The sequence below is a fragment of the Tenrec ecaudatus genome, chromosome 11 (genome assembly GCF_050624435.1).
Source record: "Tenrec ecaudatus isolate mTenEca1 chromosome 11, mTenEca1.hap1, whole genome shotgun sequence".
In the NCBI taxonomy this organism is placed as follows: Eukaryota; Metazoa; Chordata; class Mammalia; order Afrosoricida; family Tenrecidae; genus Tenrec; species Tenrec ecaudatus.
This window is the reverse complement of record NC_134540.1, coordinates 151431642-151445984: the sequence shown is the minus strand read 5'-3', so window position 1 is coordinate 151445984 and position 14343 is coordinate 151431642.

Genomic DNA, 14343 nt, shown 5'->3' with positions numbered 1-14343 from the left:
CTTTGATGCTTCTCAGCTAGATGGTCGCTTGTTTATCTTCAAGCCTTTAAGACCCCAGAAGCTATATCTTTTGATAGCCGGGCACCATCAGTTTTCTTCACCACATTTGCTTATGCACACATTTTCCTTCAGCAGTCATGTTGGGAAGGTGTGCATCCTGGAATGCCAAATTAATAGAACAAAGTGTTCTTGCATTGAGTAAATGCTTGAGTGGAGGCCCAATATCCTTCTGCTGCCTTAGTACTAAACCTATAAATATATGCACATAGATCTGTTTCCCTACACGCATATAAATATATTTACATATGTACATTCTAGTCTTTAGAGTTTTATAAATACACTTTGTCACCTAGTTTTTCCTCTATTTCCTTACAGTTTCCTCTTGTCCCACTATGCTCAGCCTTCATTTGGATTTCAGTAGTTTCTCTCGGGTACCTTGCCCTTGCGAATTGCTACCAGGCCACTCACACCCTCCTTACTACTGATTTTGGATCACTGATTGCTCCCCTGTCCCTGGGTTGGTCAGCACCACCTCCTTGCCCTCTCATCCCCCTCTCCCATGTCCCCCTGGAACCATTGGTCCTGTTGTTTTCTCCTCCAGACTTATAAAATCAAGTCATTGCAAGATAAGTAATGAATGAGAACACAGCTATGACAACAAAAAGAAAACCAATTACCATAGAAGAATAAATTAATTAAAACAAACAAAATTTTTTTAAAGAAAGGAAAACCTGTAAATAGATCAGGGTCTGATTTTTTAACTCTAGGCATGTCCTTCAGTCAGGTCCAATGGGGTACCATGCTTTGGCCCCTGAGTCTGTCCTTGTACTCCCTCGGGGGCTCCCTGCTCTGCTCCCATGGTTGCTCTGCCACACACTTTTAGTGGTTTGACTTAGTGTCACAGGGTCAGTCTGGGCCACTCCCGTCCCTGAGTCTCCAGTGTTGCCCCCTTAGGGCCCTTAGCCATCAAGGGAAGGTGTGTATCGTAGTGGGGTCAGCCATATTGTCCACTCTGTCCATTGACTGTTCAGAGCGGGTATATCATCCTCCAGGCTTGTTGGCCAGGATGTGCTCCACTCTCTCTTCCTCTCCCTTCTTTGCTCCCATTTGCTCTGATCGAAAATGCCCCTCTCCCCTAGCTGCAGCTTCAGTGTCGTCCTCTCATGTAAATTCATCTGGGGTAAGGGGCAGTTGTCCACGTAGCTGGTATGGGAGACAAGCCCTCAGATCCCTTCGCTGGCTCCCCACTACTTGCTGGCACACTGCATTCATCTGGCACTGGCCTTATATCTGGTCCCTATTTTCCTGTGGAGACACAAACAATACCCTCCCTTTGGGTGCGTCAGTGCCCTATTCCCCTATCACACATCTTTTTTTTTCTTTCCCCTTTCCTCCCTCCACCCCCATTTTTGTTGACTACCATCTGTACCCCTGGATTTGGTCTGGCCCCTGTCATACTACCTGTGCCTCACCTCTGGACTGTTTGTATACAATAGCTTTTTCCCTGTGCCCCTTTTGCACTTACCTTTCTGTTCTCTCTTTTTTATTTATATGTAAACTTACCTCAGTGGACTCATGTTATACTTGTCCTTTTGTGCTTGGCTTACTTCACTTAGCATAATTTTCTCTAGTTCTTCTCATGCGGCGATATGCTTCATGCGTTCATCACTAGTTTTTAGCGATGCATAGTACTCCATTTTATGTATGTATCACAATTTTTTAATCCATTCCTCTGTTGATGGAAATTTGGGTTGTTTCCAACTCCTTGCGATTATGAACTGTGCCGTAATGAACATTGGAGCACAGATGTCTGGTTGTGGTTTGTTTCTTGCCTCTTCAGGGTCTATGCCCAGTAGAGGAATTGCTGGGTCATATGGTAACTCAATTTCCATTTGTTTGAGAAATTGCCAAATCTATTTCCATAGTGGCTGTACATACCTACAGGTCCACACCAGCAGTGAATGAGAGGTCCTCTCTCACCACAACCCCCCAACAGTTGTTGCTTTCTGGTTTTTTGAATTGGGCTCCCTTTGAGGGTGTCAGGTGGTACCTCATTGTTGTTTTAATTTGCATTTCTCTTATGGCTAAAGATTGGGAACATTTTCTCATATGTTTGTTGGCCATTCGGATTTCTGTCCCTGTAAAATTTCTGTTCAAGTCCTTTGCCCACCTTTCAAATGGGCTATTGTTTTTTTTTTCTTTTTGGAAGCTAGCAGAGTATTGTAGATTTTAGTAATAAGGCCTTTGTCTGATGTGTCATCGCTAAAGATGTTTTCCCAGTCAGTGGACTCTCTTATTACTCTCTTGGTGAATTCTTTCGATGTACACCGGTGTCTTATCTTCAGTATATCCCACTTGTCTATTTGTGTCTCCTCTGTAATTGTATCCTTCCTTATTTCTTGTAGCCTATGTAATCCCTGTGCCAAGGTTCTCAGATTTGTCCCAATTCCCTCATTGATGGCCCTAATTGTTTGGGGTTTCACCTCAAAGTCTGTGATTCACTTTGAGTTGATTCTTGTGCATGAAGTAAGGTAAGGGTCTTGTTTTATTTTTCTGCAGGTAGATGTCCACTTTTTCCAGCACCATTTATTGAAGAAGGCATCTGCTTCCCATTTAATATTTTTGGGCCCTTATCAAAGATCAGTTGCCTGTATGCTGATGTTTTTGTTTCTGGGTCTTCAGCTCTTTTCCATTGGTCTGCACATCTGTCATTATGCCAGTTCCACACTGTTTTGACTACTGTGGCCATAAAGTACGTGATAAAATCAGGTAGAGCAAGCCCTCCCACTTTGGAGTTCTCTGCTAATTCTGGGCTTCTTCACTCTCCATATGAAGTTGGTAATCTGTTTTTCCAATTCTTTGAAGAAGGATGGTGGTATTTGTATCTGGATAGCATTGAACGTATATAGTGCCTTGGGCAGAACTGACATCTTTACTATATTCAGTCTGCCAGTCCATGAGCATGGGATATTCTTCCATTTGTTGAGGTCACTCTTGATTTCTTGAATTATGTTTTATAATTTTTCTCATACAAATCTTTCATTTTTTTAGTCAGATATATTCCTAGGTATTTCAATTTGTGCTTGGCAATTGTAAAGGGTCCTACCGTTTTAATCGTCTCTTCTGTGGTCTTCTCTGAGATACATCGCATTTTCACGGGAAGGACAGTTATTGTGTAAAAAGGGCCGAAAACCCTAAGTAAGGCTGTAGACTGATTGAAAAATAAAAGTCACTTGCAACATGAAATAAAATAAATAGAACAATAAAAATGTGTCCTCTTGTGTCTGGTTTGTAATACTTAGCAAATTTTTTAAGGGTTCATCAATGTTGTAGTATGTATCAATAAGGCATTACCTTTTGTTCGTGAATAGTATTCCATTACATGAATATATCCCATTAAAACATTTTAATCACTTGTTGGGTATTTGAGCTCTTTCTGTATAACTGATTTTTTAATATTCTTCTTGTATCCTATAACCATATCATGTCTTTAAGTTCACTAATCATTTCTTCTGCCATGATCAATCTGTCATTAATTACATCTAATTTATTTTTAGTCTCCCAGATTATAGTTTTATATCCAAAAGTTCATTTTTTTGCTATTTTTTGTTTTCCACATCTCTATGTGATATGTTCAATCTTGTGGTCTATTTTAACATATAAAATACAGTTTTATTAATTATTTTAATATTCTTTTCACCTAATTCTAACATTAGGTCAGTTATAGATTTTGATTGTTTGATTTTTCTCCTCATTATACATGGTATTTTCCTGCTTCTTTGCAAGCCCGGTAGTTTTTTATGAGATTCTAGACTTCATGAATTTTCTCTTGTTGAGTGCTGGATAGATTCTCACTCACTGCCATAGAGTCACAGTGACACTGTAGGATGGGGTAGAACTGCCCCTGAGAGTTTCCAAGATGGTAACTCTAGTAAAGGAGGAGAAAACCCAGTCTTTCTTCTGTGGAGTAGCTGGTGGTTTTGAACTGCTGGTCTTTGAGTTAGCAGCCTGAGACACATAACCACGATGCCACTAGGGTTTCTGTGCTGGATAGATTGGTATTCCTAAAAATATCTTTGAGTTTTGTTCTTAGATACAGTTAAGTTGTTTGGAAACATTTCGATTCATTTGGGTTTTGCATCCAAAGTTTGTTAGGCCTGCACGAACCAGCTGCGTCTCCACTACTAAGGCGAGATCATTCCACCCCAAACTCCAAGAATAATGAGGTGTGTTCCAAACACTACTGAAAACAGGGAACAGTAATATTCTTGGTCTTATGTGAAGCTGCTCCCTATATTTACATCAGATCATTTGTCCCACAGCCTTGGGTACTTTCCTCACCTATATGCATTGACCCAGTGTCCTTCAGAATACTTTCAGGGTGCCCTCTTCAGATCATTGGAGTTCTCTCATGCAGCTCTCTCCTCTTAGGCACACTGTCTTGAGAATTCTAGTGGCTTTGGGCTATCTCTGATTTCCTCCAAGGTATAGAACCTCATGGATATGGGACCTGACCAGAAATGTTCTTCAGATGGAACAACCAGAATGCTTGCATCATCTCTTTCCTATTTCTCAGAGGATTTTTCTTGACTTTCTGGTGTCCAGTGTTTAAAAAACAAACATTGTTTGATCTATTTTGCTCCACCAGTCATTTCAATTTGAAGACTAAGTTCAGTCTTCGACGGGCCACTTTGGATGCTCTGGGGCTATTATTTTGACCTCCAGGGGAAACCTGAGGAACAACAAAGTCAAATTACCCCAGCAGCTCAAGATTATATGGATCTCCAATGTCTCCTTGAGAATATTGGCCTAGTTCTTGGAGAATAACTTCCACAATGTCTCTAATGTGCATCATCTGGCAGATGAGATAAGTTGGACACTCGGGAGATATTGTATATTAGTGAACACATAAATACAAGGGGAAAACAGAAAAAGATGCATTGATATGAGAATTAGCACCACTTGGGGCCAATCCCTATCATCAAAACACGCAGGGGTGGGAGATGTTACAGCTTAAATGGTGTTAGATACTCCTGACTAGCAAGGAACAAATACATATAATCTTATATCCTTGAGAAATTCTAAGAAATCCACCTAAATCTATGCTAATTTTTCAAAAGGTAACATGAATGAGTAGGATTTGTTTTATTAACTGCTATATCAGTAGGACCTAGAACAGTACTTGGCACGTACAAAGTGGTGATATTTATTTCCAGAGATCAACATTGGCCATCTACCTTGGGGGTTAGATGCTAATCAACTTTAATCAGAATAGCTAATCAGTTCATTAGATAAGGGAAGATGAAAAATGGACTTATATAAATGGGCTGAATGAAAGAAAGTCTAGGCAGAGGAGCAAGTTCACAGTCAGGTGAATCTGTAGGCATAATATGGCTAGAACACCCCACTGCTGGGACTGTTACCAGGTTTCAGACACTAACCAATACTCCACTAGAACCTGACTACTAGGCTACCATCTTGAAATTATTGAACAAGTTCTGCAATGTTCTCTCAAATTTCTACATCTTTTGAGGGAGCATCCAGTTGAGGAAGACTAAATTTCAGGCCTATGTCCTCATAACCAGAGAAAAGGGTGTGGGAGACCTGCCTCTTGGGGGCTCTGATGTGGGAGGCAGTCTCATGCTTAGTTTGGAAGTTCCCAACATATGGGAGAGGTTCAGAGGCTGAATAGCCAAAATCAAGTAACACACACTATAGTTAAAAATTGGGGGCCATAGGGGAGGAAAGTAAATCCATTTCTTTAAAACTCACCATCACCAACACCAGATGGATTTTGAAATGAAAATCCTGCCTGTCTGCTGGTCTAGTTTCCTTTGAAATGTGGGTGTGGGAACTTGATCATGCCAAGACACGTGCATCTTGCCCTATTTTCTCCCAAAGAGGTATGTCAACTTGGGGAGAGGGAAAGCCAGTTCTGAAACCATAAGAAGAACAGGGGTCCAGGCAATGAAATTAAAATGGTTGTGTATGTATTGGGAGCAGTGCAAGATCAAAGTGGGCAGAGGCAACATTGACTCAATTGAATTCAAGGTCAGGAACTGGATGGCAGGGGCTGGGGCAGTGAATCATCAAAGAAGCAATTTTTTTTTAAGAAAGTGTGTTACTCAATAGGTCTTAGGGGCCACCCCCAATTCCAACTACATGGAAAGCTGCCCCTCCCCCCAGAAGAATTTATTTCTGAGGACAACACTGAAACTGCAGTTCAGGGAGAGGGACATGTCTGATCAGAACACATGGGAGCAAATGAAGGAGGAGGAAGAGAGAGTGGAGCACATCCTGCCACACCAAACCTTGAGGACAATATTCCCACTCAGAACAGCCAGTGCACACCACATCCCACATTGACCCATAGCCCTACAGGGGACAACACTGGAGACAGTGTGGGAATTGCACCCGATCTGCTCCCACCGTACCGAGAAAACACTAAGGGCATGCAACAGAACAGCACGGGGAACAGAGCAAGGAAGTCCTGAGGGTGTACCAAAAATACACTTTGGGGCCAGAGTGTGGCACTCCATCAGACCAGACAGGAAAACACTCCTAAAGGTCAAGAAACAGACCTTGAATTATTTACAACTTTTCTCTCTTTTTGTGTTGTTGTTTTGTTGCTTTGTTTTGCTCAGTCTTATTTCTGTGCATATTATTATCTCTGCAGTCTACATAGGTAAGATAGCCTGGATAAACAATCTGGAGGAGAAAACAACAGGACTGACAGTTTTGGGGGGACATGGAAGAGGGGGAAGAAATGGTGTTAACAAACTCAGGGACAAGGGAACAACAAGTGATCCAAAATCAGTGGTGAAGTGGGGTGTAAGAGGCCTGATAGGGATCGATCAAGAGCAGTGTAACCGGGAGGAATTACTGAAACCCAGATGAAGGCTGAGCATGATAGTGGGACAAGAGGAAAGTAAACAGAAATAGAGGAAAGAACTTGGAGGCAAAGGGCATTTATGGAGGTCTAAATAAAGGCATGTACATATGTAAATATATTTATATATGATGATGGGGAAATAGATCATGTGTATATATTTATAGGTTTAGTATTAAGGTAGCAGATAGATATTAGGCCTCCACTCAAATACTCCCTCAATGCAAGAACACTTTGTTCTATTAACCTTGCATTCCATGATGCTCGCCTTCCTGACACTATCACTGAAGACAAAGTAGGTGCATAAATAAATGTGGCGAAGAAAGCTGATAGTGTCTGGCTATCAAAAGATATAGCGTCTGGGGTGTTAAAGGCTTGAAGATAAACAAGCGGCCATCTAGCTTAGAAGGCACAAAGCCCATATGGTAGAAGCACACCGGCCTATGTGATCATGAGGTATCTATTCGATTAGGTATCAGGCATCAAAGACCCAGAACAAAAAAATCATATCATTGTGAATGAGGGGGAGTGTGGAGTGGAGACCTAAAGTCCATCTGAAGGAAACTGGACACCTCCTTACAGAAGGGTGGCAGGGAGTAGATGAGCCAGTCAGGGTGCAGTATAGCGCCGATGAAACGTACAACTTTCCTCTAGTACTCTACTGCTCCCGCCCCTACCCTGCCACTGTCATGATCCCAATTCGACCTTACAAATCTGGCTAGACACTGGAGGATGTACACTGGTACGGATACGAACTGGAAACACGAACTGGGAATCCAGGACAGATGAACCCCTCAGGACCAATAATGGGAGCAGTGATACCAGGAAGGGAAGGGGAAGGTGGGGTAAAAAGGTGAAACCGATCACAAGGATATATATCCCTGGGGGGTGGACAATAGAAAAGTGGGTGAAGGGAGACATTGGACAGTGTAAGACATGACAGAATAATAATCATTTATAAGTTATCAAGATTTGTGAGGGTAGAGGATGGGGGAGGAAGGGGGGAAACGAGGAGCTGATACCAAGGGCTCAAGTAGAAAGCAAATGTTTTGAGAACGATGAGGGCAACAAATGTACACATGTATGTATGCATGTATGTATTGTGATAAGAGTTATATGAGCCTCCAATAACACACAAATTAAAAGACTACTCCTGTTTTACCTACTCCTGCATAGAGTTAGTCTCAGAAACTCACACGGGTAGTTCTATCCGGTCTTATAGGGTAGGTTTGAGTCAGAATGGATTCAATGGCAGTGAGTTTGGTTTGGTTTTTATTAAACATCTCATGGGAGAAATATGTGCCAGCCTGTTTCCTTAAAGTTTTATAGCCTCGGAAACCACATTGGGTGGTTCTATTCTGTCTGGTAGGCTTGCTATGAGTCAGAATGGACGCAATAGCACTAGGAGGGTTATAAGGCTTCTCAAAGAAGATGCTCAAGGTGACCGTTTAACATACAAGTCTGGAATTCATAGAAGAGATGAGATAGAAAAGAGTCAAGGGAGAACATCCACTCTACAGTAGTCAGTAGGCTGAAAACTAGATGATTAGCAGACACTCCTGAGGAATTTACTAGAGGTGTTACAGCATAAGATCTATGATCTAGAGGACAAATCTAAAGCTTTCCAGCAGGCCTCCACAGACATTCAATAAATAGAGACTACAGAAGAATGGTGGAAAACAACATTTAATAATGGCGGGGAATTTTCTCCATTTAAAAAACCAGGTTATGATGGAAAGTTAAAAAAAATCGTGGGCATGTAAGAAAATAAATAATAATGATTTAACACAGGTACATCATAGTAGCACTAAAATGTTTGGAATAAATGGAGACTTTTATAAGGTATTAAAGAGAATAAAAATAAATTATGTGTCTAAAAACTGTACTTTGATGAACAGTAGCTGTTCATCAGCAAAAGCAGATATGACAAGGCAGTCCTACCCTGTCCCGAAGGATCATTATGAGTTTGGCATCAATTGATGGCCTTGAGTTGAAAGATCTTTATACTTTTGAAGCAATGTTTCAGTCTAACCTCTCTCTGAAGAATTCTGCAATCTTCAATTTGTATGAAGTCAAAACAGATAGAGCTGTATACACAGGGAATCCAGGACAGATAAACCCCTCGGAACCAATAATGAAAGTAGACATACCAGGAGGGGAAGGGGAAAGTGCAGGAGAAAGGGGGAACCGATCACAACGATCTACATATAACCCCCTCCCTGGGGAACTGACAACAGAAAATGGGTGATGGGAGATATCGGACAGTGTAAGATATGGAAAAATAATGATAATTTATAAATCATCAAGGGTTCAAGAAGGAGGATGGTGAAGGGAGGGTAAAAATAAGGAGCTGATACCAAGGGCTCAAGTAGAAAGAAAATGTTTTGAGAATGGTGATGGCAACAAATGTACAAATGTGCTTGACACCATGGATGGATGGATGGATTGTGATCAGAGTTGTATGAGTCCCCAATAAAATGATTTTATAAAACAAAACAGCAGTTTTGGCATTCTTGTTCCTTTGTGATGCTCTTTTTTCTTTGAGCTTTGTGAACAAAAGGAAGTCGGAAAGAGCAAATCCAGCTCAGTAAGGTGGATGGGGCAAGCCCCACTCCCCACCCAGTTCTTGAAGGATTCTCCTGGCCACACTTAGGGAAGGCACAGGTACATTCTCATGGGGGGAGAACATTGTTGACACAACTTTCCTGGCAGCTTACTCACCAAATTGTCATTCATTCATATATATATATTAAGCTCCTATGATCATCTTGTGTCTTTCAAGAAAATCCATTACAATTGTCCCTTTAGAATTTCCAAACACAGTTGACATAACCTGGGTTGACCTGTATGCCTTGAATTTATGTGACCCGGCAGATGCCTGCAGAAGGCTCTCTTTGGATTGCACCTTATTTTGAAGGCACTCCAATGAGACTGATAAGTGTATTACTGAGAGAACTTGATTGCGAAGATATTTAAATAAATTTTATTTGGAATAAATCCACATCTATATGAATAGGAACCTGCTAACAATACTCTTGGGCCTGCTCTCATATGTCTCCATTTACTTAGATTTTTTTCCCTGTAATTTCTCTCATCATGGCTTTATAGCTTTCTGCATATAGATCCTGTACATATTTTCTTAAACTTAGACATCAGCATTTTATTTGTGATGTTATTGAAATTTTTTTCAAATTCTAAATATTCATTTCTGATATGTAAGAATTTTTTTTCAAATTCTAAATATTCATTTCTGATATGTGACCATGTTATACTCACTTATTAGTTGTTTCAGGACTTTTTTGGTTGCTTCTTTTGGAATTTTCTACATAGAAAATCTTATTTTCTGTGAAGAAAGAGTATGTATTTCTTCCTTTACAAATTGCATACTTTATCATTCCTTTCCTAGACTGTTGTCCTAAGCAGGACATCCAGTATCATCTTGGATAGCAGTAGTGAGAGATAACACTGCTCTGAACACTAGGGGAAAACACTAGTTTATCACCAATAAGTGTGATGTTGACCATGGGCTTTGTACGTAGTCCTTATCAAGCTCAGGAAGCTTCCTCTATCTTGATATTGCAGAGAGTTCTATCATGAAACAGTGTGGCATTTTGTCAATTTTTAAAAATTAGTTTATATGATCCTATGAGTTCTCTTCTTTAGTCAGTTAATGTAATTAATTACATTAGTTGATAGTCAAATTTTGAATCAGTCCCAAGTAACTAAGAGGAAGAATCAGTAGTTGGAAACTATGACCTTGGTGGTAGGGACAAAGCTATCAAATCACAAAATAAAAAGGTTTAGGACCAATGACTTATTCATTACAAACACCTTTTTCAACCACACAGACTGCAAGTATACACATGCGTGAACCTCACCTGATGGAATATGCAGAAGTCAAATTGACTACATATGTGGGAAAAGATGAGGGAGACCACTGTTCAAATGCAAGTGTAGATTGAAACTGAAGAAAATTAAAACAATCCATAGAGTCAAAACACAACCTGAGGACAGCCCAACAAATGTTGTGACCTCCTCAAAAATGTTCTTGATGCATTGAGCAGTAATAACTAAAGACTTGAGGGGCCACGCGTGGCATCAAGGACGTCACACAGGAAGAAATCAAAAGGAAGTAAAAAGACAAGAAATCAAGAGAAGACCAAAGTGATGTCAGAAGTAACTCTAAACTTGTTATTTTTGAAAAACATCATTTTATTGGCTCTTACAACTCTTGTTACAATCCATGTATCAATTGTATCCCATGTATTTGTACAAATATTGCCACCATTTTTCTAGACATTTACTTTCCATTGAGCCCTTGGGATCAGCCCCTCCTTTTTTTTCTCCCCTCCTCCTGCCCCGCCCAACCCTCGTGGCCCTGTGATAGATTATAGATTGTTATTATTTTTAAATCTCACACCAACCGCCGTCTCCCTTCCCCTCTGGTTTCTGCTGTTCTTCCCCCTGGATGGGGGTGTGTGGTTATGTGCTAGTCACTGTGATCAGCACCCCTCCCTCCCCACCTCTACTCCACTTCCCCCTACCCTTTTGGTTTCGCTATTCCCATTCCTATTCCTGGATTCCACGTGTGGTGAGTTTTATCTCTTGCCTATAGTTATGTACATGCGCCCGTCTAGTCCAGTGTGGGAAGCAGCACTGGGGTCATATTAATGAGGGCGGAGGAGACCTCAAGGAATCAGAGGTATATTGTGTGATCCATCGGTGCTCCACTGCATGCTCATTGACTCATTCCCTCCCTGCGGTCCCTCTGTGTAGGGATGTTCCATTATCCACAGATGGGCTTTGGGTCTCTGTGCCAATCCCCCCCCCCCATTCTCACCAATGCATTGTTGGTTTCTGTTGTGAATCTTCTGATGCCCGCTGTCGGGTCTCAATGACACCTCATGCTAGCACCAGGTGGTGTGCTTCTTCCATGTGGTGTGCTTCTTCAGTGTGGGTTTGTTGCTTCACTTTTGGATGGCCGCTTGTTTAACTTCAAGCCTTCAAAGCCCCAGACGCTACATCTTTTAATAGCTGGGCACCATCCTCTGTCTTAGCTATTGCAATTGGAAGTATAAGAGCTGAACAGAAAAATTTCAAAGAACACGGGCACCTTGAGAAGTCTAAACAAGATATTTAATGCAAGTTTCAAAGAACTGGAGTTAGAAATCTAAAAAGGAAAAAGGAAAGGATCAGCATTTGTCATGCTGACAGAACTGAAGAAAAAAATCAAGTCTCTAGTTGAAATAAAGATTCTATTGGCAAAATAAGGAATGATGCAGGAAAAATCAACAGAGGACAGGAAAACACACAGTCACGGTATCAAAAAAGATTGGTCAACGTCCAACCATTTTAAGAGGTAGAATGTGGCCAATAACCAATGGTATTTGAGAAAGCCATCCAAGCTGCCCTGAAGGCATTCAGCACTAACAAGGCTCCAGGAATAGATGGAGTGCCTATCGAAATGTTTCAACAAGCTCATGCAGCACTGGAAGCACTCACTAGTTTATGCCAATAAATTTGAAAGACAGCTACTTGGCCAGCCTACTGGAAGAGATCCATCTTTGTGTCCATGCCATAGAAAGGTGGCCAAAAGGAACGAGGAAATTATCAAACAATATTAGCCGCAAGTAAAATTATGTTGAAGATCATTTAAGACTGGCTGCAGCTAAACATTGACAGTGCTGCCTCTGCTATTGAATCTTTTTCCATGGATGTAGTCCATTTGATTGTATTCTGTCTGGTGAGGTCCTTGTGGATATTTTCAGGTTATGTTGTTGAGAAAGGGTATTTGCTGAATCAGCCACTGCTATTACAAAATCCCATCATGTGATCTCTAGCTTTCTTCAGATTTAAGCAGGGACATCCTGCACTATTGTAATCTCTGATGGAGGTTTGGGCACTGCTATTTATGACCTTTAAAAATGTGCAAAAGTGGGGGGAAAGTGAGGATTAAAAAGAACTACTGTATAATTAGCTGTATTTCTGTATTCGTATTTAAATTATGGGGAAAATATAATGTTATCAGAAATTTCTTAAACACTCAATGGGAAAGCATATGGAAGTCCATAATTATCACTGGGGAGAGTAGCTAAGGCTAGTTTTGTCATTCTTCTTAGTACTTAGTACACAAAAATCCAATAGGGCTTAGCTTTATCCACTGTCTTATAGGAAGTGGTACATCAAACCCAAGAATGTTGCTGTAATGGGTAGTTTGACCCCATCAGCCCATCTGAAGAAGAAAGATGATGCTTTGCGCTTCAGTGAAGACGCACAGGCTTATAAACCCGAAGGAGGTAGTTCTACTCTCTCCTTCGGGGTCACTATGAGTCATAATTGACTTAATGGCAGTGAGTTGGATTTTAATCATATAAATGCAAAAGTTAGGCGTCTCCTTTTCCATATTGAGTGATTCCATTTTGGTACTGGAGAAAAATGATTACCCTAAGCAGAAAAAAAACCCAAAAACATCTTGACACATTGATGATATCAAGGTAAGCACACTTGATACTTTCTAAAGTTACCAGCAAAACATGCCTTCTCTGCACCCCACCCCCAAACTGGCATAATTTCCTGACATCACACAAATCACATGATCTGACCCTTTCCCGGTGTTTTGAACATTTTCTTACTCAACTCTGAATTTTGTAATGTAAAGGCTGTCATATGAGCAAACGAGTGCGGCTGTGTGCCAATATTACTTTGTTTATAAAAACAAGTAGTGAGCCAGTATTTTGAAAATCATTTTATTGGGGACTCTTACAGCTCTTATAACAGTCCTTACATCCATTGTGTCAAGCACATTTGTATCTGTATTGCCATCATCATTTCCAAAGCATTTTCTCTCTTGAGTCCTTGGTATCAGCTCCTCATTTTTCCCCTCCCTCTCTCACTGTTCCACCTTCCTGAACCCTTGATAAATTAATATTATTTTCATTCCTTACACCATGCACTGTCTCCCTTCACCCATGTTTCTGTTGTTCGCCACCCTGAGTGGTGGTGGGGTTATAAGTTGATCATTGCAATTCCTAAGCCAGATTTGGTCCATGGACAGACATTTCCAGCCCCTAAGCCATATGTCTGTCGCTGAGAATCTTAAACACAACCCAGGAGTGGAGTCGAGGGGCCGCTGGAGCCGAGGCAATGCTTGAACTGCTCAGGTTTCCTCTTCGCAAGCTGAGTTATGACAAGGCTCCTTGTTCAGGCGTTGCTTTGTCCCTCAGAGCGTGGGAGAGAGCTGGTGGTCTCTTGTGTGCAGCTTTTCTCTGTCTTTTTGCTCAGGGTGTCAAATCCCCTGAGATGTCTCTGTCTCTAACCACAAGTGGGAACATTGGGACCTCTGGTCACCATTTGAGTTATGCCTCAACAATTTACTTGATGTTATAGCACAGTCAATTTCTCTCTCTGAGGCTGCTTTCTCTTGGATGAAAAATGTTTTTAAAAGATCCTTCTGG